Raw genomic sequence first — 21,393 nt, forward strand, 5'->3', positions numbered from 1 at the left:
GTAGGTGAAGTGCGTTTGGTCATTTGACAACTTCGGGAACTCAGGTGGTGGGACTGGGCGCACTAATTCAAGTTCAGGGACTCTCCTTGTCAGTTCTCCCGAAAACTTTGGAGAAACTCTATCGTGAAGCCTCAGGCTTTCCTAGGAGGCACTGCTCTTGTTTTCAAAGTGCTTAGTCTGTTTCGTGTTCTGCACGTAGTTACAAATACAGGTGTTTTCCTTCCAGCCCGAGTCCCCGTTAGGTGCAGGTCGCTGGAATCCTCTGCTCTGAAGTTGAAAGTGGGAGATGGAATGAGAAGGCTGAGAGCTCGCTAGTTCCTCTGCCACGCTTCCTAGGTCAAGTTTGCTAGCGCCCCGTTAAGGCCTGGGGAACAAATTCAGAGCTACTCCCGGGGGAGGGGGGGGGCAGGGGGGAGGACGCTAGGGTGCCCGGAGTGGAGCCCAGCGGGCTGGTCCGCCCCAAGCGCGCACGCCCCAGCCCTGCTGCCGCTGGGTGCCGAGCAGGTTCCAGAGCGGCAAAGAGCCGGAGAGCGGCTCCGCGAAGGTCGCGGATTGGGTGTTCCAAAAGTCCGGAGCAGCCGGAACTGCAATCTGCCTCGGTGGGCTTCCTTTAGGCCGGGGCAGAGGGGCTGGGGAGTCGCGAGCGAGGGTGCTGAGGGGAACTTAAGCGAGTACAAAGTGGCAGCGTCTTGTGGAGAGTAGTAAACTTTTATTTTCCTCCCACAGCAAACAAAGTCGAGGCAGAGGTAGCGTTTGGCTGCTAAGCTGAGGGGAGAACGGGGGATGGGGGGGTCGGAGAATGCGGGGTGTGGAGCCTTTAGAGGACTCCAGAATCCAGCCCCCTGGCCGCTGCGCGCTTGTTGGGGAGGACCTGGTGCTTGAACCCGAGGGCAGACACTTGTTCTCCGCCAGCCCCGAGTTGGGGCTTGCAAGGAATCTTGGTGTTCAGAGCCCCTTCCCGCGTGCGAAGGTCATTTGCGCTTTTCAGTTTCGGACGAGAGGACACTCTGGAAGGGAAGGCGCAGGTCATTTTCAGAGCCTCTTGTAAAGGACGGGCCGCCTACCGAGAGTGGAAATCCTTAATTACACCCTTCTGCCTCGAAATCCATCTTCCCGGCAGTGTCTTGCACTCCTACCTCTTCGGGTGACTCCGCTGACCTGAAATGCCCACCCTATGAAAGATCAAGCAAAGTAGTTTTCTAAGAAGGTTAGAGGTTTGATTACACAGAGAAGTGTTTCCACTTTGGTCCAAAGCAATTACCCGCCCCCTCCCCCGTCCCTCTCCCCCACCCCCATCCCGCAACCCAGAGAAGAAAAGGACAGACCCCCCCCTCCCCGGCACGCACGTACCCCTGCACTTTGTAGGTGCGTGTGAATTTCAGATGGCGCTGTAAGTTCATTAGTGTTTGCAATCAGCGGCGGGCAGACCCCTCATCAGAGCCGAAAGCCGGCAAGAGCCATTCATCAGCGTGAAGTGTTATTCATGGATGACCCCTAAATCACGGCAAGAGTAGTAGATGCACTGATTGGTCACAGCATGGGAGCCTTGGAGCTTTCCCGTACCCGACGCGGCCGGGAGGAGGGAAGAAGGGAGGGGCGGCGAACGTGGTTCAGTCCGGCAAATCCCATTTGACAGAAAAAGGCAGTAAACGGGGAATCTCTTTTTTTGAATAAAGAAGAAGAAGAAATAAAGTACCTGTCATCTTGACAAGTGGCGGAGCGGAGGAGTCCAGGATTATAAATGATCGCAGCCCGGTCCAGCTCGCCCTGTGATTGGGCTCTCCCGCGATCTGCACTGGGGGAAGCGCATGGTAGGCTCCTCTCCTCCCGCACACACACTCGCACACACACACGGACACGTGTACGCGCCTGTCTCGGGCACACTCGGCCCGGCGCGTCCCCCCGTCACACAATTAAGGTCCTGGATGCTGCTCCCTGGCACGGCGCCCTGCTCGCCTCCTCACCTTTTCCTCTTCCTCCTCCCTCGCCGCCACCGTCCTCCGGCTCCCCCGCCGAGAACCGAAAACTCCGGCGCGGCCTCTCCGGCTGAGCTGGAGGCTTAGAGGGGCCGGCGGGAAGGGAGAGGGGGAGAGCGCGGGGGAGAAAAAGAAAGTGAACTCATTGGCGCTCCGGCGCGCGCTGCCCTCCCCTCGCCGCGTCCCTCGCCCGCCGCGGCCGGGCGCTGGGCAGGGAAGGAAGTTGTAACACTTGCTGTTCTCTCCCCCTCCCGCCACCCTCCCCCGTCTCCCACGCTCCGCTCCCTCGGCGGGGCCCCCTCCCCCGCGCCCGGCTCCTTTGAATTTGGCCAAGTGCTGTGTGTGCGCGCTGCCCGGGTGGACGCGGCGGCTGCGGCCGGGGAGCGAGCCGGAGGCGCGGGCGAGCCGAGCGCGGTAAGTGCTGCGCCGCCGCCGGCGCGCCCTCCTTCCTTTCTGGGGTCCTAGTGCCCGGGCCGCGGCGCCGGGAGCGGGAGGGCGGGCGGGCCGGAGCCGGCGCGGACGGCGGCGCGGTTCCCCGCGCTGCTCTGGCAGGCGGCAGCAGGTGGGCCAGCCCGGGGTGGCCCGGGAGCATCTCCTCGGCGTGCGGTCTCCCCGGGTCTGGCCTCCCAGTTCCCGGCCTCTCCGTCCCCGCCCCTCCCTCGCGTCTGACACCTCAGGCTGCCTGCTCAGGTGGGAACTTCGCCGGCGCCTGGCGCCGGAGGAGCTGGGCAGGGCGCTGCGGTTCCGGGGAGCCCCGGGCTCGCGGGTAACCCGAGAAAGGCAGCCCCGGGGGCTGGGCGCTCAGTGGGGGCAGGGAGTCTAGCCCGTCTGGCTCAGGTCGGGGTGATCCCCAGTTTTGTGGCGGGGCGCCGCGTCCTCAGAAGGTGTCTGAGAAGATCTTGGGGGCTTCCAGCGAGCGGGAAGCCCTGAAATGTCACCACTTTCTGGGGCAAGTGAAAATGAGGCTTCAACTACCAGGCGGCCAAGTTGGGAATGGAGAAGGACGGGAACGAGGGGCTGGGGTGGCGTGGGGAGGGGTAGATCTCGACTGAAACTTCATCTGGAAACTCCGGATGGGGCTGGAAACAAACAAATACCCTGAACTGGGCATTTGAACAATTACAGATCTACGAATCTGCAACTCAGTCTCCGGCTGTGTGGTGTTTTCCAACCAACTGGAAGAAGCTTCAAATATTTTAGGTTGAGGTGGGCTATATCTGATCTCTGCTGAACACCTTATGATGCAGTTTGGATTCCATTCTTACTGCCTCACCTTTAAGGTAGTTGTAATGGTAACCTGCTACTAATTCTTACTGAGGAGGAAGGGTACCAGGTAATTCTACCGTGCAATGCAGCAGATACATTTGTTTTCTGAAGTCATGATAATCTAAAGCTAGAGAAAAGTTTCCAGGTACTTTTGGGTAAGTGCTGTGGAAGTGAAAGGGTGAGGGCTGTCCAGGCACTTTTTACAGGGCCCCAGACAGCTGGGATTCCGGAGAACAGGACTGTCTCTTCATAATACTCTTATTTCTTATCTTCTGACAGTGTATCTGTCAAACATTTGGAGGCTCTGGCAGAATCCACTGGGTGGTCTTTTCACTAGAAATAGAAATATGTTCAGGCATTACCTTTCCTTTCTGTTGTCAAAAACAAAACAAAACAAAAAGGCAGGACTAGCATCTTTGGAAAGCCTGGAAGGGTACCCCAAAAGGTGGTATTGCAACTGAGCAGAACTTGTGATTTGATTCTTTTAGTGAATTTGCTTAGAATACGATGCATACCCCTCCTCCACCCGGGTGCCTACCTGGAAAAGTATTTGTGGTCTATCTAGGATATTAGGAACAGAGTTGAGAATATAATGAAAACTCATTATAGATTTTAATATTTCAGTTGAAACAGAAATTTTACAAATACACCAACGATCTTGCTTTGTGCACTCCTTAATACATTCTTAATTATCTAAAACTTCTAGCTTTTATTTCTTAATATATGAAATTCTTGTAAGAGCCTTGGAACTTTCGATTTGTGATTCTAAATGCAGAGCAAATATTTAATTCTTGCTCTAAGTGTGAGAGGTTAGTTCAGTAATAAGACTTGCTAATCCCACTTTAAAATGTCAAGGCATTCACAAATTATTCCTAAATTCTTCAAAGATGGGGTTTACAATGAGTTTAGTCAAGTTATTCTGTTGTGTATTTCAGGATTGAATGTATCTCTCTTCCTGTTGCATTTTCCTTAACAATCTGCCTTTTTTTCTTGTTTGAATTTTAGTATTCTTCTTAACTCAAAGATACTATTTTTTGCTGGTGGTCAATATATTTTATTTTAGACAATTTAAAAGAGAATATATATTATGAGAGAAAGTAGTTCCTTTAAGTAAGACAGGTATATTTTTACATATACTACACAATTTTTATGAAAATGTACTAATAACTATACCAGTGCTTATATATTTGAAAAATACATTAGTATCCTGTACCAACAGCATTAATGTTAGCAACTCATTGACAGGGAGTATCGACCCTAGTGAGGATTTCTTAATTATGTAAAATAAAGCAGATAAAATTATAGTAGAATTCTGACTAATTTTTTTTTCCAAATTGAATCATTTTGAATGGCTGAGTTTATTTTCTAGAAAGAAATGTTTTAGGTAAATTATAGAGGCTTTTCTTACTCTGATCTTGTAGGCGTGTCATGAGTCTTTTGGTTAGAAAAGAGAACCTGCTTTATTAGGGTGAAGACAAAGAAAGATAAGGATGCTTATCTTTGAATAGAAGAAAGTACCTAAATAGAGTGAAAAGTTTTACATTTATTCGGAAAGAAAACATAGCTAAACCATAATAATCCAGTTAGCAAGTTCAAGCTACTCTTCCTTAGCTTTGCTTCTGAAAGCCAAGAGTTAAAATTATTTCCTTTGTAGAGAGTCAAGCAGATAAGAAACCAGGCAAAAGTGTATGGCTATCGTTGTGAGTAGAATGACCTATCAGGAATACTTGGTCAACTTTGAGCTTGATGTACAAAAAATGTTTTTCCCATTGCTGTGAAAGCATGTTTGGAAATAGCCAAGTTTGTTCTGCCTACAATGGTTTTGGGAAGTAAGTCCTGAAGATAGTCATAGTCTAATATAAAAGCAGCATAAAGACAACTTGGTTTGTTTATTAATATTGATCATTTTAATAAATACATTACCTCCTTTTTATTAAGCTCTATTTATCCCTTTAAAGTTTTTATTTCTGGGCAGCTGAGGAATGTCATCAAGGTATTTTACTTACGTGAATCAGTGTATTCAGCAGTGTTAATGAATTGTCTGCCCTTTTCCTGAAGATGTGCTGTAGAAACCTGTTAGGCATGTCCATTGACGCATTGCTTATCTACCCAGTGTTTTATTTGATAGCCAAATGTCTACTTTGACTTTTAGAACATACTCTCTTTACTTCAGTTGAGAATATGAGCAAAAAATACAGTAATTTGCTATCAAACTTTTACTCTGATCCACACCCAATTATATATCTCTTTGAATTTTCAGTTAAAGCCAGTGTTAATGATAGTCGAGAAGAATTTAACACTCACTCAAAATAAAGAAGTGTACTGAAAAGACAGCATAATAATGTTATGCTACTTAAAAGTTTTAATAACCGAGTCTTAAAAATTATGTCATGTAAGCTTCTTTCAGAACACATTCAAAACCTTATTTTGGAGATAACAGATGTTTTAAGAATCCTGATGGACATTTTGTACTTAAAAAAAAACTTGTAAGTTTCAAAACTGATTAATTGTTGTGTCTTATAAAAACTGATTTATTTCATACTTTTTTATATACCAAGCATTACCATTATGAAACTCTCCTTCTAATTGAGATTAATGTTTCTGAGCAAAGAAGTGGTTTAGAGGGCTGCATTCATTTTGAGTGCTGTTGTAATCAATTTTAGATACAGCATTCCACAGTGGGTCAGTTTGCATCCAAACCTGCCTTATTATGTAGAATTAACTTGTTGGTGATTGATAGTAATACTTCTACATCTTGAGAAGTCATTTGTTTCCAAACAAGTGTGATGGCTTGTATGAGTTTTAAAATATTGCTTCTTATAATTAAAACATCCTTTGGGGGACTTAATTTGAACTTTCTCTAAGAATTGTATAAAGCATGAGGAAGCAATTCATTAATACATATTCAACTGCAATGGGCTTTTTTCTTCCAAATACAATATGCCTCAGGTGTATTTTCTTGTTTGTCAAAAGGCTTTGTGGTCTTTTGGAGTCATAAATGGTAAACATTATACAACTAGGTTATTTCCTTTTTTGTTTATATCAATATTCTAGTTGAGTTTTTCAAGGAATTCTTAGAATTATAGATCCACGTCTTGCACATGCGTTATAACTTTTATTTTATAAGGTGGTAGGTATAATCTTGACAATGAAAGGTAATGCATGTGGAGGTAATTCTTTATCCTCTTTGGAAACCTGGAAAGATGGAGACTATGATCATCCCTACGACGATGTTTGCGTTTGTACATTAGCTGTGTCTGGTCTCCACCTTATCAGCATTTTATTCTCTTCCGAAAGACCGTGTGAAGATTTTCTTGGACTTTGGTCCACATTGCATTGCTTACTGTGATGTATGCTTATAGTCTCAATAAAATAAAGTATCAAAAGCACAAAATCAAAGATTAATATAGATAACTATTCTAATATAAGCCATCATCTCTAGAATTTTTAAATAAAGATGTGACTGCTTTATAGTGAATATAAAGTTCCCACAGTGCATTGTTTTCTGCTTCAGGAAAAAAAAAAACTTGGTAGGAAATATGTTTATTATATTTTAATTTTCTTCACTGTAATGATAGATTATGTACACTGAATTAGTGTTGTTCCATTTAAAAACATTCACTAAAAACAGTTCGAAACGCTAAAATAATGTACTTAAAATGCCATTTTCAAAGCATCATCTTAGCCCCTCATTAGAATATAAACTTTCCAAATGCAGAAATATGCTCTAAGATATAGAGCTGTTTCAAACACCAAAACCATAATAGGATTCCTTCATTGGAAAGAATGTTGATTTGTGTGTACCTGTGTGTGTGTGTGTGTGTGTGTGTGTGTGATTTCGATTAAATAACTCAGGGACTCGGTAGTTAGAATAGCTATGTAGAATTCCTGTAAAAGATAATAATCTACTGAAACCTCCTTCCTTCTACTTCAGATAAGTTACCGAGCAAATTAATGTCAGCATCCTAGAACGTACTCACAGCCACATGAATATATGATTGAAACCGTATAATAATAAAAAGGAGTTTTTACTACCCCGTTAACATCCTTGCAGTCTAGAGGTAGCACTAGGGTAGTACTGACTTTTCTAACAAGTTTGGGATAGGTGGCAGTCTTAACTGAGTTCTAAGACTTCAAGGAGGTAGTAGACGGCTTTAATGTTTCTGCAGCATCTGTAGAATACAGCGTACCACATCCCCAAACTATGGTTATCTTCTTTCCCGTGAGCTAAGGAGTGGATGATCACTTATGGAGAGATGGCAGTTTTGAAAATGAAGTGTTTTGAGACAATCAAGTGCCTATATTCACACTTGTATTGTCATATTCAATTATATAAAAGTTACTGTGAGATGCTCTCTGTTGATAAAGTGATTTCCAGTACGGTGACATACTTTTTACTTTGATTACAGAAGTTGGGGAGCAGTGGGATGCTGTGATTTGGTTTGCCCAGGGGTGGGGTCATATTATTTAATAATAAGCAGCTATTTTATAACTGGGTCTACTGGGTCTCTGCCTCAAAACCAATGGGAGATACAGAGAGAGAAAGAGGTGGAGAGGGAGAAGTAAAGAAGAGGAAGAGGAGAGAATATGAACATGAAAATCGTTTATAAAGAGTGATGGTTCTTTGAGCATTTTCTGTGTGTAGCAGTGTTTTTGACAGGAAAGGCGATCTATAGGGGGCAAATTTGGTCATTGCAAGTTAATTGGGTAAGTACAGGAGAAAATTAACTTCTAAATTTTTTTCACTTTTAAGTATTTGCATTTTAGATCCAAGAATATGAGCATCATTAGTTTTTAAAAATTAATCCAAGAAATTCCAAATATTGTTTATGGTTCTTCATATTGACAGAGAAAAGAAAATGTGTTAACAGTTCTATTTTATAGGTATATTTTCTTTGTATATGGGACTGAACACCAAATTATAATTTTATAATTCTCAGATTTATATAGACTTAAAAACAAATATTCTGATTACTTTAGCAAACTATAGAAATGATCCCTGAAAGTATAGTCTTCATTCTGATTATTTTAAATGATAATTTAGGAGGTGACTTACAAGGTCACTTGTCTTTGAAGATAAAGCTCATAATCAATAGATTTTAGTCATTCTGTCATTTCTTCCATTATTAGTTACACTTAACCAGAATCTTGTGATAATTCTCTTCAGATTGCCATAATTTAGAAAGAAATAACAGCTTGGTAATGACTCTCTGCCTTCAGCCATAGTCTGAACCACTTCTAAATAGTAGGATGACAAAAAAAGAAAGGAAGGAAGAAAAGGTACTCTTTTATGAGAATGGATTATTTCATCTCGAGTTCAGTTAAGTTCAACTAATACTTTACAATTAGAATTGTGGACCCACTATCATTGCGAGGAAGTGAGGTGTCTTTTTGATGACAGGGGCATTTCCGAGGAGAGGTCCTTCCTTCCCCCAGGAAGCTCTAGCATCCCTATTGTGGCCAGCATTTGGCTTCCGTACTAGGGAGCTACCTTAGGAGAGCTAAAATGCTGGGACAGCACGTTGGAAGTGTTATGCAGAGAGTGAGGAGACAGGACCGGAATTAACGTAATTTACAATGAGAAATGCATGAAGTATTTTAATGGGTTTGCACGAAGCACTTACAAATATGTTAATATTGGGATATGTTTATTTCGGTAATTATGAAAGCGATCCTACCGAAAAGTGTACTTGTTTATTCTCAGTCTACCACATGCTCTTTTAAAATGTGACATCTATGCTAATAGCTTTATCAGAGAATTTGAAATTTGTCAACATGTAGGTGGAAAAAATTGGCAAGGGACTGGTCCTTTTTGCATAGCTCTTTTCAAAAAGAAAAAAAAAAGCTGGCACACGGCTTGTCATTTAAAATAATTATGAAAGCCAGAAGACAGCTGTAAATTTTATTTCCTTCAGAATTTATAATAACTTCCAGCTAAAGAAAGCTGTCAGACCTATAGTTCTTGAAGAGCAAACCTGACTTTTTATTTCCTCTGAAGAACAACAGAAAAAGCCTCTTAAACCTTTTTCTATGTTTATAATAAAAAATGAAACGAATATTTACAGTGTAAACTTTTTCACTTAATTTTGTGTAATGATAAGGATAATAAATGTCGACCAAAACACTGCAAGTCATAACTAATTTAAATAAATACCAGAAGTGATTCACTGTAATATCGAAAAGGAGTAAGAGCTATTGTACACAACCGTATTTTGTCTCTTGATTGTCACAAAAATGAGACATTCTTCCTACAGCAGTCTGGCTGAATTTTCTGATAGCATCAATAATAGTTTGGAGAATAACTTGACACAATCAAATTAACGAAAATATTAGTCCTCTTCATGTTCTCTTTAGGAAACCTTTCTAGAGAATTAGAAAGCCCTCAAAAATAATCCTACCTTCCAGCAAAAAGATGTGTGTTGCCTTACAAAGCTGTCGATGAATTTGGGTTCAGAAAGGGGTGAAGGTCGAGGATGAACTTCTGCCAGAATGTTATCATTCAAATTAGAACAGACGTGTTCCATCTGTAATATATTTCCAAGTGGGTATTTCGATCTTAATTTTCAACCAGTCTCTGATGACAGTGCTGGCATATTTAACATTTAAAATAAATTTCACTTTAAACAAAAGTTAAAGTTCTTACTCATAGGTCATGTGTACACTGTCAAACCAGAATTAAATCCTCACTTTCAGAGTAATTTGTATGCTCCCTTGTAACTTTTTCTTGCCGAAGAGAAGTAGGATAGCCTATTCTGCATTTCCTGTGATTGAAAAATTAAATGGAACAAAATCCTCCCTTACCGTTTACTTTTGCCCTAGAGTATACAGTCTCTGAATGAGAACCTGGCATTACAAAAAAGTTTATGAACAATCTTGGCATGTTAAGTTGATTTGCCAAAAAGATTTCTTTCTTTGTTACTAATTTTAAACATTACATGTGTGGCAGAAAGAAGACTTTTTAAATGTTTTCTCTCTTGTGTTTTGATTGTGGTATTATCTTTTTAAATTGTGTTTCAATTTGTATGATATTAGGTGGTATAGTATATGTTTAGTGTTCTACCTTTGAAGGAAAATAATATGGATAATAAGGATGTAATTTAAAAATTAAATAAATGTAAAATTATCCATATAGGATTTGAAGCACAGTACGTTATAGTTAAAAATGCAGTACCAAACAGAAATCTTCATTTTATATGTTCAAATTCAAATACTGTTTTGTTGATGATGTATATAATTAGATCTCAGTAATTTAAATTATTTACACTTACAGCTTTTATCTTTTACATGGTTCCACCAATCAGAACTTCATATTTTTATTTAAATCGATACTATGCTCTATAGTCCACAGTTAAGAAATCCAAAAATACTAGTTATCAAAACATACAGTAATTCCAATATAAGTTTTTAAAGAGCTTAATAGAAATTAAGATGATTAGGTAAATCTGGTGTTCTAGATATCATAGAAACACTAATGAATATCCCCATCTTACGTAGTCTAGACACTGGGAGACTATTCACTAATATATATGTATGCAGTACCCACACAGGTCACCAAAAAGTTATTTATTACAAAACTGAAAGATGAATGATGTATTGATATTATTTTCTTTAAGTCAGACAGCAGGAATGCATTTGTAAAATAAAAGTTACATTTTAAGATAATCATTTATTGGTATTCTGGTTTAAAGTAATCTCAATAAAATCCATATTATCTTTCATTTCATTTAAGTATGATGTTAGCAAGTTGAGTCAGCCCTCAGTCAGTATAGCCATGGCAAAAGTCTAATCTTTTTTACTTCAAGTTTTATATAAAACCTGCACTTTCCAGTGACATACTTCATCTCCACTGTGCAGGTGTTTTCTGAGATTTTGACAAAGGAGAGATCTGAAGGAGAGGACCGAGTGCTTGTTTTAAGAGATGCCATCAGTTAATTCTGTTCACATCATCTGATGAAAGTAGCATTTAAAACAGTATTATACTTCAGATAGGAATTTTAACATATCAAGCTTGGTGAATTTCATATTAAGCTATCAGCAAAAGCTAATTTCGAATTACTTAAAACAAATCATTAATGTATCACGTATTTCATTTAAATGTGATATAAGGTATATGAATTGGTAGTGTAATTACCACTTGAGCTTTGAAAAGGCTATAATTCACATTAAAAATTTTAAATGTTGAAGAAAGCAAAGTACTAGTAATTCTCAGTCTTGGAAATTGTTATCAATGTAAGCCTTCTAGGGACTGCATTATTTTTTTGTTATCTTGCTTTTACCTTTTTTAAAAAAACATATTGTACCTTCTGTGGTATTATCACTTAATTTTAAGTCTGAAACATAAACATTTGACTTAGGAATAGATGTCAATTATTAGTACACATTATGTATTTTTTTTTCCCAAAGGAAAGTTTCTCAAGGCTTTCTGGGTGAGGTTCTGGTTCTTTTAGGATTAAGAAGCATTGGTATAAATGGCTAATTTTGGTAGAAGAGTGTTACATAGTTTTTAAGTCCTCCTTATTACTTTTAAAAGAATATCCCATCAGGAATAGGAAGCTTTGTGGATAAGCTGCCACTCTTTGATGAAGGATTATGCATTCTCCCCTAAATCTGTGATCCCAGAATGTGTTACACAATGGTTTTATCAAGTAGCACTGGACTAGCTTGGCCATCATTTCATTTCCTTGAATAAGTTAATTGCTTCCTTTCCTAAATCTAATATTTATGTAGAATTTTAGTCTAAATATACATTCTAGGCATTAATAGATCCAACTCCTAAAATCCAGAGGTTAATAATTTGATGCAAGATAATGAAGCCAGAAAAGTTGGGAAGGGTGCTTTTACATTTATGCCAAATGACAAGTGAATTGATTATTGTGAGGTACCCAGTCACTTAAGTGGTTTGCCTCCTCAGTCCAGTCTGCAGGATCCGTGGCCTGATTGAAGTTCCTTGTAAGCTTTTCCCATGTTAGTGATATTCAAAGCAACTTGAGACAGAAATAACAGCGTATAAAAATGAAGCCATCACATATTATTAGTTAATTTTCTCTGAACATGTATGCAAAAAGTGAGCATATCATAGCATGCTTTGGTTATGGGTTAAAAAAAAAGAATGACTGTTTTGCTATGTGATTATATTCCCATTAGCATGAATAATTTCATGCAGAGCATTAAAAGTATGATAAAAAAAATGTGTCATGTTTTAGGAAGATTTTTTTTTTTTAGTAAAAGAAATATATTAAAAATGGAATGGTCAATTCAGCCTATTAAATAATCAAGTATCAAATATTGGTTAATTAAGACACTGTAGGATGCAGTGATGCCACATAAAAAAGCATAATTTATTAGACAATTAGTGTTCCTTAATAAATGGGTTCTTATTTCTGAGCCTACTAGCTTTTAAAAGTTTTTAAAAGATGGCAAAGTTTACTATAAAAATTGCAGAGTGCGGAAGTAAGTGGTACTAATTCTAGTTTTGTATACTTATTCATTGAATCATACTATATAAACTCCAGAAGATGACTCTGTAATGTTAATATTACTGTTCTGAGTTATTAGCCTCCTAAACTTTGATACATGCATAAATATATATATCCATTGCAGAAGACATATGAATCTAAAAAAAATGGTTTTATTTTTAAATATTATATAGAACATATTTATGAAAAGCTATTTAAAAAATATCACTTTTAATGATCACCTTAATAAAACAATTGATTATGTAAACCTTCATAAAAGATTCTAGGCTTTTATAATTGGTATAAATATGAGGTTAAAAAATAAACAGTACTGTTTGGAAACTAGCTAGATGTAACCAAGTTTCAAGTACTGCATAAAATTTTTAGAAGAATTTAATTAATACCTTAAAATATTTTATTTAGATATTTGTCCAGATTTCCAATTTGTTATTTTTAGGAAAACACAGGGTTTAATACACTGCAAAATAATTTGTTGAAAAACATTTGTCATCCTGTTTCCTGTTTTTAATTTTTAGAATATATGTGTTTTAATTTCACGTGTAAAAGTAATACAGATTAAGGATTTTGAGGAGCAGGGGCTTTTTTTTTTCTATTTTTCATCAGCTCTGTAGCTGAACCCTTACAATCTCTTTCTTCATTATTCTAAGCCACTATCAGATTCTAATCTTTGCTGTGTCCACAGCTGTTTGAGGATTTTTTTTTTTTGCAAATGTAAATACAAATACATGTGTTTTGTGCACCTCATTTCCTATAAATGCTTATAAAGGAAGATGAAAGGGCAGAGGACGGGCTGCTTACAGGTGCATGGGTGATTCTATTGGTTTTCAAATTGTTATGTCAGTGGTTATGAGGAAGAATTGCAAAGATGAAAACCCAGCAACTTTAGCTTCAGTGATGCTCGGCAATAAAAATCACTGAAAATTTAATAATTTATCTACAACGAGTACCTTTTTATGGAGTTAAGTACCACCGAATCAAGTGGTTTCCATATTTCTTTGGGTCACATGTCTACAGTGATGGTCATAATTTAAACCCTAAGCAAAATATGATAGTTTTTTTTTTTCACTTCTTAAAAACCCATTAGAAGATGACATTGTAGAGAGAGATTTATTAATCCCTCGCATTTATTTGGATGTGCCAAATTGGAGAATGATTGATGTCACATGGGCACTTAACAAATGTATAGTGATACAACCCTGAAGAAATTAGAGTGCTTTCTGGAGAAAATTCAACGTATTTGCTTGCATTAATATTATTTATAGAACAAAATTGGAAACTAGCTATATATAAACCCTAAGAAATGTGAAGTGTGTCAACTTTTAAGGACAACCTGTCTTCATTATTTATAATATCTCTCTTTTGTACTATCGGGATGTTTCCATCTCTGTGGACGGTGGGATTGGCTATCTCTAGGAATAAGTAAAGGTACTTTCTGTGATTAGAAAAGTGTAGAAGATGACTGAGTTCAATACTTACTACTTTTAGGAAGGTGTCAAAGATATTGCATAGAAACACAATTATTTTTGTTTTCCTCTCATTTGAGATTCTAGAGAATATCTGTTGCCTGATAAAAATTCTTTGGAGAACAGGGCAGGCAGGATGAGGAGGGAGATAAATCAGGCTTCATTTGAAAAAGATAGCAAAATGGTCTGTCACTTTTCATGTAAGCGTCTTGATTGGGGAAGAAGGTCTTCAAAATGAAAAGCAAAAATAGGAAAAAGTGCTTTAGTTTCCAGAAAGCTTTTGGGAGTTGTTCAGGGGAGGAAATGTACTGCTTACCCGTCAAAACTTGAAATTTTTCTCCTTTTATATTTAATATAATAGAAATTAATAGTGAACGGCTGCCATTGAACCTATAAAAATCACGAGGCTATACAGATGTAGTAAAGGTCTGCCCTGATTTGAACGTCCATCTTTATTTTTAACGTGTGCCTCACTTCCACAGGCATTTTTCCCTCTCCCGATTCATTTAAATCAAACCCCAAGTGTTTTGTCAGTGTTCTGTGTCCAAGTGACTGTGTCCTGGGGAAGATTAGAAGAAACAAGACATGATCTCAGACCCCTAGGAAGTTTTCACTTCTAGCTGAGGCATGATGTAAGAGATAACAGACAGTTATTAAGGTTATTAGGAAAGCTGAAAGAGGTATTGGAAGAATTACTGCTTTGGGCACATCGTACTCTAATACCCCACGGGTCTTTGAAATGGCAGAGAACTGAAGGGAGTACAGCATCTAAGGCTTTCAGCACACAGCTTTCCTGAAGCCTACAGACATTAGTAGAGCCTTGAAACTCCATGGACGTTGGGAAGGACACGAGGCAGTAACTACTGAAAAACAACAGAAGTGCCCTGGGGCTCACAAGGGTTTAAAAGGATAGACAGCTGAGTGAATCAGAACATGGGCCTAACACTTCTCCACACAGGCATGGCTGTAGACATCCAGCAAGAAGGATCATGAAGAGCCACGGACCTGGGAAGAACAGAGGGTGGCCATTTGCCTCCTTCCCTGTGGAATAACTTGGCAATGTTCGTTGCAAGCTTACCCACAAAAGTGCTGCGAAGGCAGAGACCCTTCTCTCTCTCTCTCTCTCTCTCTCTCTCTCTCGTTCTCAGCACAGCTAGTTTCGAGCACAGTGCCTGGCCCATCGGTAAACAAGCGACACGGGAATGAAATCTTCCCTCCCTGCATGTCAGTGTCAAGTGTCCTCACTAAAGAATAACTCCTCCCTACAAAAGCTTTGTGGTCTCTAGACTTAGGTCGTCCCCTAGGACACCTAAAATTCTCAAAGTGTATATTCTGTTATTTTAAGATTGCCTGTGATTCATGTTAAGTCTGTAGTACCAACAATAAGTTGTTGGCATTTAAATGAGAACAAAAAGATACCACGGTAGAGGATGGATCTCTGAAAAAAATTAACAGTCGACATGGACAGGTGAGGGGATGCCGAGACAGGGAAACCGAATGAGCAACAGAAATCAACCACAGCGAGCCCAAATTAGCGGACAGGTGATGACAATGCCCGCAGGTAAAGGGGATGAATGAAATTGGCCATTGTTAGTTTCGTATCGCATTTGCGCTTCCACGCAGATGCACGTTCTTTCCTAGTTCCCAAAATACGTGGTTCTCTTTGTCTTTCATTTTGCCACTTTTGAAAGAGACATGCACACAGAGAAATGTTTCCATACCATTAGAAGAGCAGCAGAGCGTGTTTGATAATAGCGTTGGCATTGCCTCAGAAACGGAGACGCGGGGTGATGGGAACCGAGCACGGAAGGACACGCGCTTCGCCCAAAAGGAGACACCACGTCACACCTCTAGACTGGTTGTTGCCATGTGGGGGTGAAACAGTGTAGCCAGATTGCAAGAATTTTCAAGAAATGCCAGAATATGAATTATGTGAAATTTCTAGATTTTGAAATGTTGGCTCATTAAAAAAAAAAAAAGGCGCACAAAACACACAGATAAAACAAAACACGTCTGCAGGCTGGGTTTGGCAGTTGGGCCCCCAGTTTGCAACCTGTGATGTAGATGCAGAGATCTGCATGATGTCTTTGGGAGATCGTGGGTGAGCAGCAGGAATGGAGCAGAGGATCCCCCATAGAAAAATCTGTGATGAGCTTGGAGAGAGAGCTTGGGCCCAGATTGTGGATTATCTTAAATGTCATCCTCTTCTACCCATTTTTGAGGGAAAAAAATGTTTGCAGTTTGTGGTACACTTTTTCCAGCTTTAAAACAGAAACTCAGGTTGCCAGCAAGCCTTCTAGAAGCATTATTCGTGCTAAATCAGGAAAGGGTTAAGGGACAGTAGCAGTTACAACCCATACTCTTGACCTTTCACTCAGATCCTTCAGATCCTTCTCTCCCAGCCCCCCGTCTTCTGCCCACCAGGGACTGAATGTACGATGAGAAAGCTGTAGCTAATCTCGTTTTCTACTAGCATTTGAATATTACCTGAATCCAGATGCTAAATTCCATAGGAGAGGAAAATCCAAAGTTAAAGATGACATATTGGATTAGGTCATACCCATTACATTAATTGAATAAAAAAGAACACTTTAATTCTAGAGAGGAATTTAACTAGAGAAGCCTGCTCTAATCGCATTTCTGTCATTTATTTCCTGTGTGACCTTGGGTAAAGCCACCCTGTCTCTGAGCCTCAGTTCCTTATCTGAACAACAGGATGGCTAATAAAGGTTGGTGGCATTGCTACCTATTGTCGAGAGCCTGGTACTGAGCCCTGCACACTGTAGATACCACGGTGCATACAAAAATCGGGGTTGTTGACATACCCACTTGAGGGGTAGGTGCGAAGATGAAATGAGCTGAAGCACGGAGAGGGATCACATGGTGTCGGGTGTGTCGTGAGACGTCCTGTGTGCACGGAAGAGAGTAGGGGACGCTTACCCAGCAGCGAGACCACTGCAATATCAGCTCTCCAAATTAGCCAAGAAGAACCAAACAGGAGTGACAGAGCTTCTTCTCTTTACTTGGGCTGTCACCTTAGAAGATCTCTCTTAATTAATGGACAGTTTTTAACAACATTCATTCTCTGGCTTGCCACGTTACTGATTAGAAGTGCTAAGTTCAGGGGGAGGACGAGTGGAGATAACCCTGCTCAGGTGTGGGCTGCGGACAGCCAGCAAAGTAACCGCGTGCAAGGACTCATCAGAGAGCAGCGTACACAAGAGCACTGATTAGAGTCGTGAACGCTCATCATGATGGTACAGAGTCACTTAAAGAGGAAGAGAGGGCAATGTCTGTGATATTTTACAAACATTTATAGGAAAAGGATGAAAAGATTTTTGACATTTCAAGGAGAGTAAGACTCATCTCTAAAAATTTATTCGAAGACACATTCTTTAATGATGTCAGATAACTGGACTATTTTGTGTGTGGGGGGCGAACCCGTTTTGACAGGGTCAGCATTTTAAGTATATTCTGGCTCGTATTTTTAAAATGAAAGTAGGGATGCCTGGGTGGCTCAGTCGTTAAGCTCCTGCCTTCGGCTCAGGTCATGGTCCCAAGGTCCTGAGATCGATTCCCACATTGAGCTCCCTGCTCAGTGGGAAGTCTGCTTCTCCTTCTCCCACTCCCCCTGCTTGTGTTCCCTCTCTTGCTGTGTCTTTCTCTGTTAAATAAATAAAATCTTTAAAAAAAATTAAAAAGAAAATAAACAGTCATTTTTTCCATGGCTGTTGGAATTATATATGTATATAAAAATATACATAAAAGAATAATAAATAGCATTAATTAATAATATGATATAAATATAAAAAAATAAAAATAAGCTATATAGATATGCATTATATATTTATAAATTATTTTCTATATTATATATAAATTGTAATATTTAGAGATGCCAGGAAACTTCTCATGGAAATTTTGTGCTCAAATTTAAAACATATATTTAAAACCTATTGATATATTAAGTAGAAATAATTACAAAACAAACCGGAGTGTAGTGAAAAATGTTTCCGTTTAATTAACAGAATTACTTAGCATTTGGATATATCTTGTTTGTTTCATTCAAAAAGATAGGATACAAAACATATCCACTACCATATTAGTTAGCCCAGTGGATTTCTCAATGTTTTGCTGAAAAGCAAATTTTAAACATTTGTCTGAAATGTTCGTTGGCTGCAACGGAAGGTGGCCACTTGTGTTCTTTTTTAGCTCTGATGTCTTTATTACATTATCATTTATAAAGCATCTGTTTTGAGTCTAACATTGGTTTAGGCTTTGTGAGGAAGGGATGCAAAAATAAAGAGGATGTATATTTTAGAAGCCCCAAAGAAACAGGCGCTAAGTAGACGGGAGTACTAACAACTCAGAGCTAGAATGAAATCTGAAGATGTAACGCAAACTGTCCACCCCACAGGAACTCAAGGAAGAGAGAGGAACGTGTAGGGTGGGAGCCGTTCTCTAGCACTTCAACTTCAACATTTCCAGGACAATATTCTTGGCGGCTTTTCTTTCAGGCTTGAGGACTACAGCTGCCCCTTCTGTATCCACACCACCATCCTCTTTGATCACACAAGGTAGAAGTCTAATAGCCATCTTCAAGATGATCCCACTGCTCCCTACTTACGTCTGACCCGTCATCAGATCCTGCTGATTCTCCCTTTGCTGAGTTTCAGTGTGCTGTTCCTTGCCATCCTCACTGCCAGTTTCCTACTCTGGGCTCTCATCATCCCTCATCTTCATTACGAATGATGTCTTCTAACTGGGCTTCCTGCCACCCAACTCACATCTCTCCCATCCATTTTTCTAGATTGCCCCCAGGGAATATTCTTCCTAATATCTTGATCTGGTCATGTCACTGGCTCATGAACTCACAGTGGCTCTCTTTTTCCTGTAGGGCGAAGCCCAAACTCCTTAGCGTGGCCGTCGGGGTATATTCTTCATGGTCTAGCCAAGACCCTGTGAAGCCCACCTCCCAGTGGGGTTCTCGTGCACAGCATGCTTTTACACAGGTTGATATGCTGGCTAGTTCCCCATGCACCAGACAAGCCTTCCCATCTCTGTGCCAGGTTAAATGTTCTCTGTGAAATTGTTCTTGATTTTCTCAGTAGAATTAATTGTTCATCTCTCTCTCTCTCTCTCTCTCTCTCTCTCTCTCTCCTATACCCTTATCATAGTATATGTCCACCTATATATCATTTAGCTCATTCTGCATTGTCTTCTAGTTCAATAGAATGAAAATGTTCCAGGAGTATGAAGGAATTTAAAAGATCATACAGGTGAAGCACCTGATTTTAAAATGGGACGAAACTGAGGCTGGGATAAATAAGGAGCCATACCCAGTGTGTACTGCCAGTCGTCCTTGCCTTTGACTTCAGTAGCATCCCCTGAGAAGCTCGAGCTTCCCTTTGCTCTGTGGCACGCTGCTCCCTGCATCTTAGCAAGTCTCTCTTTACTGCATTGGTGTCTTGTCCTCTTCTAGTTGGTCTGCATATCCTGGAGTTCCTCAGAAATTAGCCCTTAGACATTTAGCCGTCCTCGTTGTGGCCACTCTCCCAACCCCTGTGATGTCATAGATTCCCAGGACTTCAGTGATCCCCCGTAGGCAGAAAGTTCACAGATATTCTACTCTAAAGCTCTCCTCTTAACTCAAGATCTACATATCTGGGGTGTGGGGGGCTTATAATCTGTCATCCAAATGAGGCTTGGAGTGAAAGTGGGCACCAAATGTCAGGAAGCCAGGACAACTGGTATGAACTGTCCTGGGCCAACAGATCCCTGTGGTACATTGAACCATCTGACATACACTCTTGGATTTCACTAATGCTCCTAACACAAACATTTGATGTGAACTTGTGATCTTTCGCTGAAAACCTCAGCCTCTCCGGGTGGGCTCAGACTCAGTGAATGACATGAGTATCCATCAAGTCATCAAAGAAATCTTGACTGCATCTTTGGCTGTTTCTTTTATCCCATCCCATATATCACAATACCTAGTTTACTTTTTTTTCTTTTTTTACTTTCTGAATACCTCTTTGAAACCATATACATTTTTTTGTCTCCACCACTGCCACGTAAATCCGAGTGCCCATGACATTTGGACTGGACTACCGCATTAGCTTTCTAATTGATCCTCTGGCATTCGATCTGGACCTCTCTCCAACTCACTCTCCGCATCACAGCTAGAGTGATTTTTCAAGCATGCAAAAGGATCATATCATTCCTTGTTTAACACAATACATAATACAAAACCCCTTGTACATCTTCCTTTTACACTTCACTGTAAAGCCCGTAAAGCTGGGGACCTTGTTGGCTTTGCCCCCCTTCGTTTTATCGGTAATGTGCATAGTACCTTATACATAGTCCTTTATAAATACCAAATGAATGAAAGATCCAGGACTCTAAAACCTGACTTCAGACTACTAATTCTAGAGTCTCTATATTCTTTTTTTCTCCAAAAGCTTTTAACCATCTGAACGTGGAAGCTATGCCATTCTATTATTTACTGTTCTCTTCTTTCTCATTTTGGAAAGCAGGATATCCCCATCTACACTTTGTTTATTCAGTACTTTTCAACCACAACTACACTTTAGAATCACCTGTCTCAAAAAATACCAATGCCAGGATTTCATCCCAGACTAGTTAATTCAGAATCTCTGGGGTTAGGGCCTGGTCATAATCTGTAACTTTAAAAAGCCTCCCAGGGGTTTCTAACACATAATCAGGGTTGAGAAACCAGTGCTTTGAACCTAACTATCTTTCAGATGCCATCTCAAACACCATCTCCTCCAGGGAAACTCAGAGATGGCTCATTTTTTTTTCTTAGAACTTAGTAGCGTGCAGTGGAGCAGTGATAAGGTCAAGACTTATTTCATTATTTTAGGATTTCCATTCATATGTTGAAGGCCCGTTAGGGCTGAGATTGTACATTATATTCAGAAAGTTGCCGAGGCTTGAGAAGTTACTTGGTACTACCCTTTGATCCAACTGATGACTGCTTGTCACGTGGCAAAGACTTACAGGTAAAGAGCCAACATCAGCCTTCTGATTTGTGACTGCCTCTACCATCGGACATAGCAGCAAATTTTTCTTATCTGTCCCATCTCATTCCTCCCCCTCTCCTGGGCTCTCTTGAGTCACGTGATCAGCTGAGGCATAGATGCACGTGCTCTTTTTTTTTAAGATTTTATTTATTTGACAGAAAGAGAGAGAGAG

The 21,393-nt window shown here is 40.1% G+C and overlaps 1 protein-coding gene and 1 long non-coding RNA gene across 3 annotated transcripts in view; one reads left to right on the top strand and one right to left on the bottom strand.

Moving 5' to 3' along the window:
* Positions 1 to 689: 689 nt before the first annotated feature.
* Positions 690 to 2,109, bottom strand: LOC115940034 (uncharacterized). Of its 2 annotated transcripts, none has more exons than XR_004074819.2 (4): positions 1,965 to 2,109; positions 1,697 to 1,790; positions 1,351 to 1,494; positions 690 to 1,172 (listed from the first exon to the last, which is right to left on the bottom strand). It is a non-coding gene; the product is annotated as an uncharacterized LOC115940034 (long non-coding RNA). The 2 variants fall into 2 exon arrangements; XR_004074818.2 differs by having other exon boundaries at positions 1,697 to 1,795; positions 1,965 to 2,108.
* Positions 2,110 to 2,212: 103 nt separating this feature from the next.
* The window catches only part of LOC102744363 (teneurin-3-like), a 180,066-nt gene continuing 160,885 nt past the window's right edge, over positions 2,213 to 21,393 (top strand). Inside the window, exon 1 of the mRNA XM_081807307.1 lies at positions 2,213 to 2,390. The gene's annotated coding sequence lies outside the window, so the exon portion shown is untranslated. The remainder of the gene's footprint in view (positions 2,391 to 21,393) is intronic.

Source organism: Leptonychotes weddellii, chromosome 2, assembly GCF_054177405.1.
Source record: "Leptonychotes weddellii isolate Sample4059 chromosome 2, ASM5417740v2, whole genome shotgun sequence".
Lineage (NCBI taxonomy): Eukaryota > Metazoa > Chordata > Mammalia > Carnivora > Phocidae > Leptonychotes > Leptonychotes weddellii.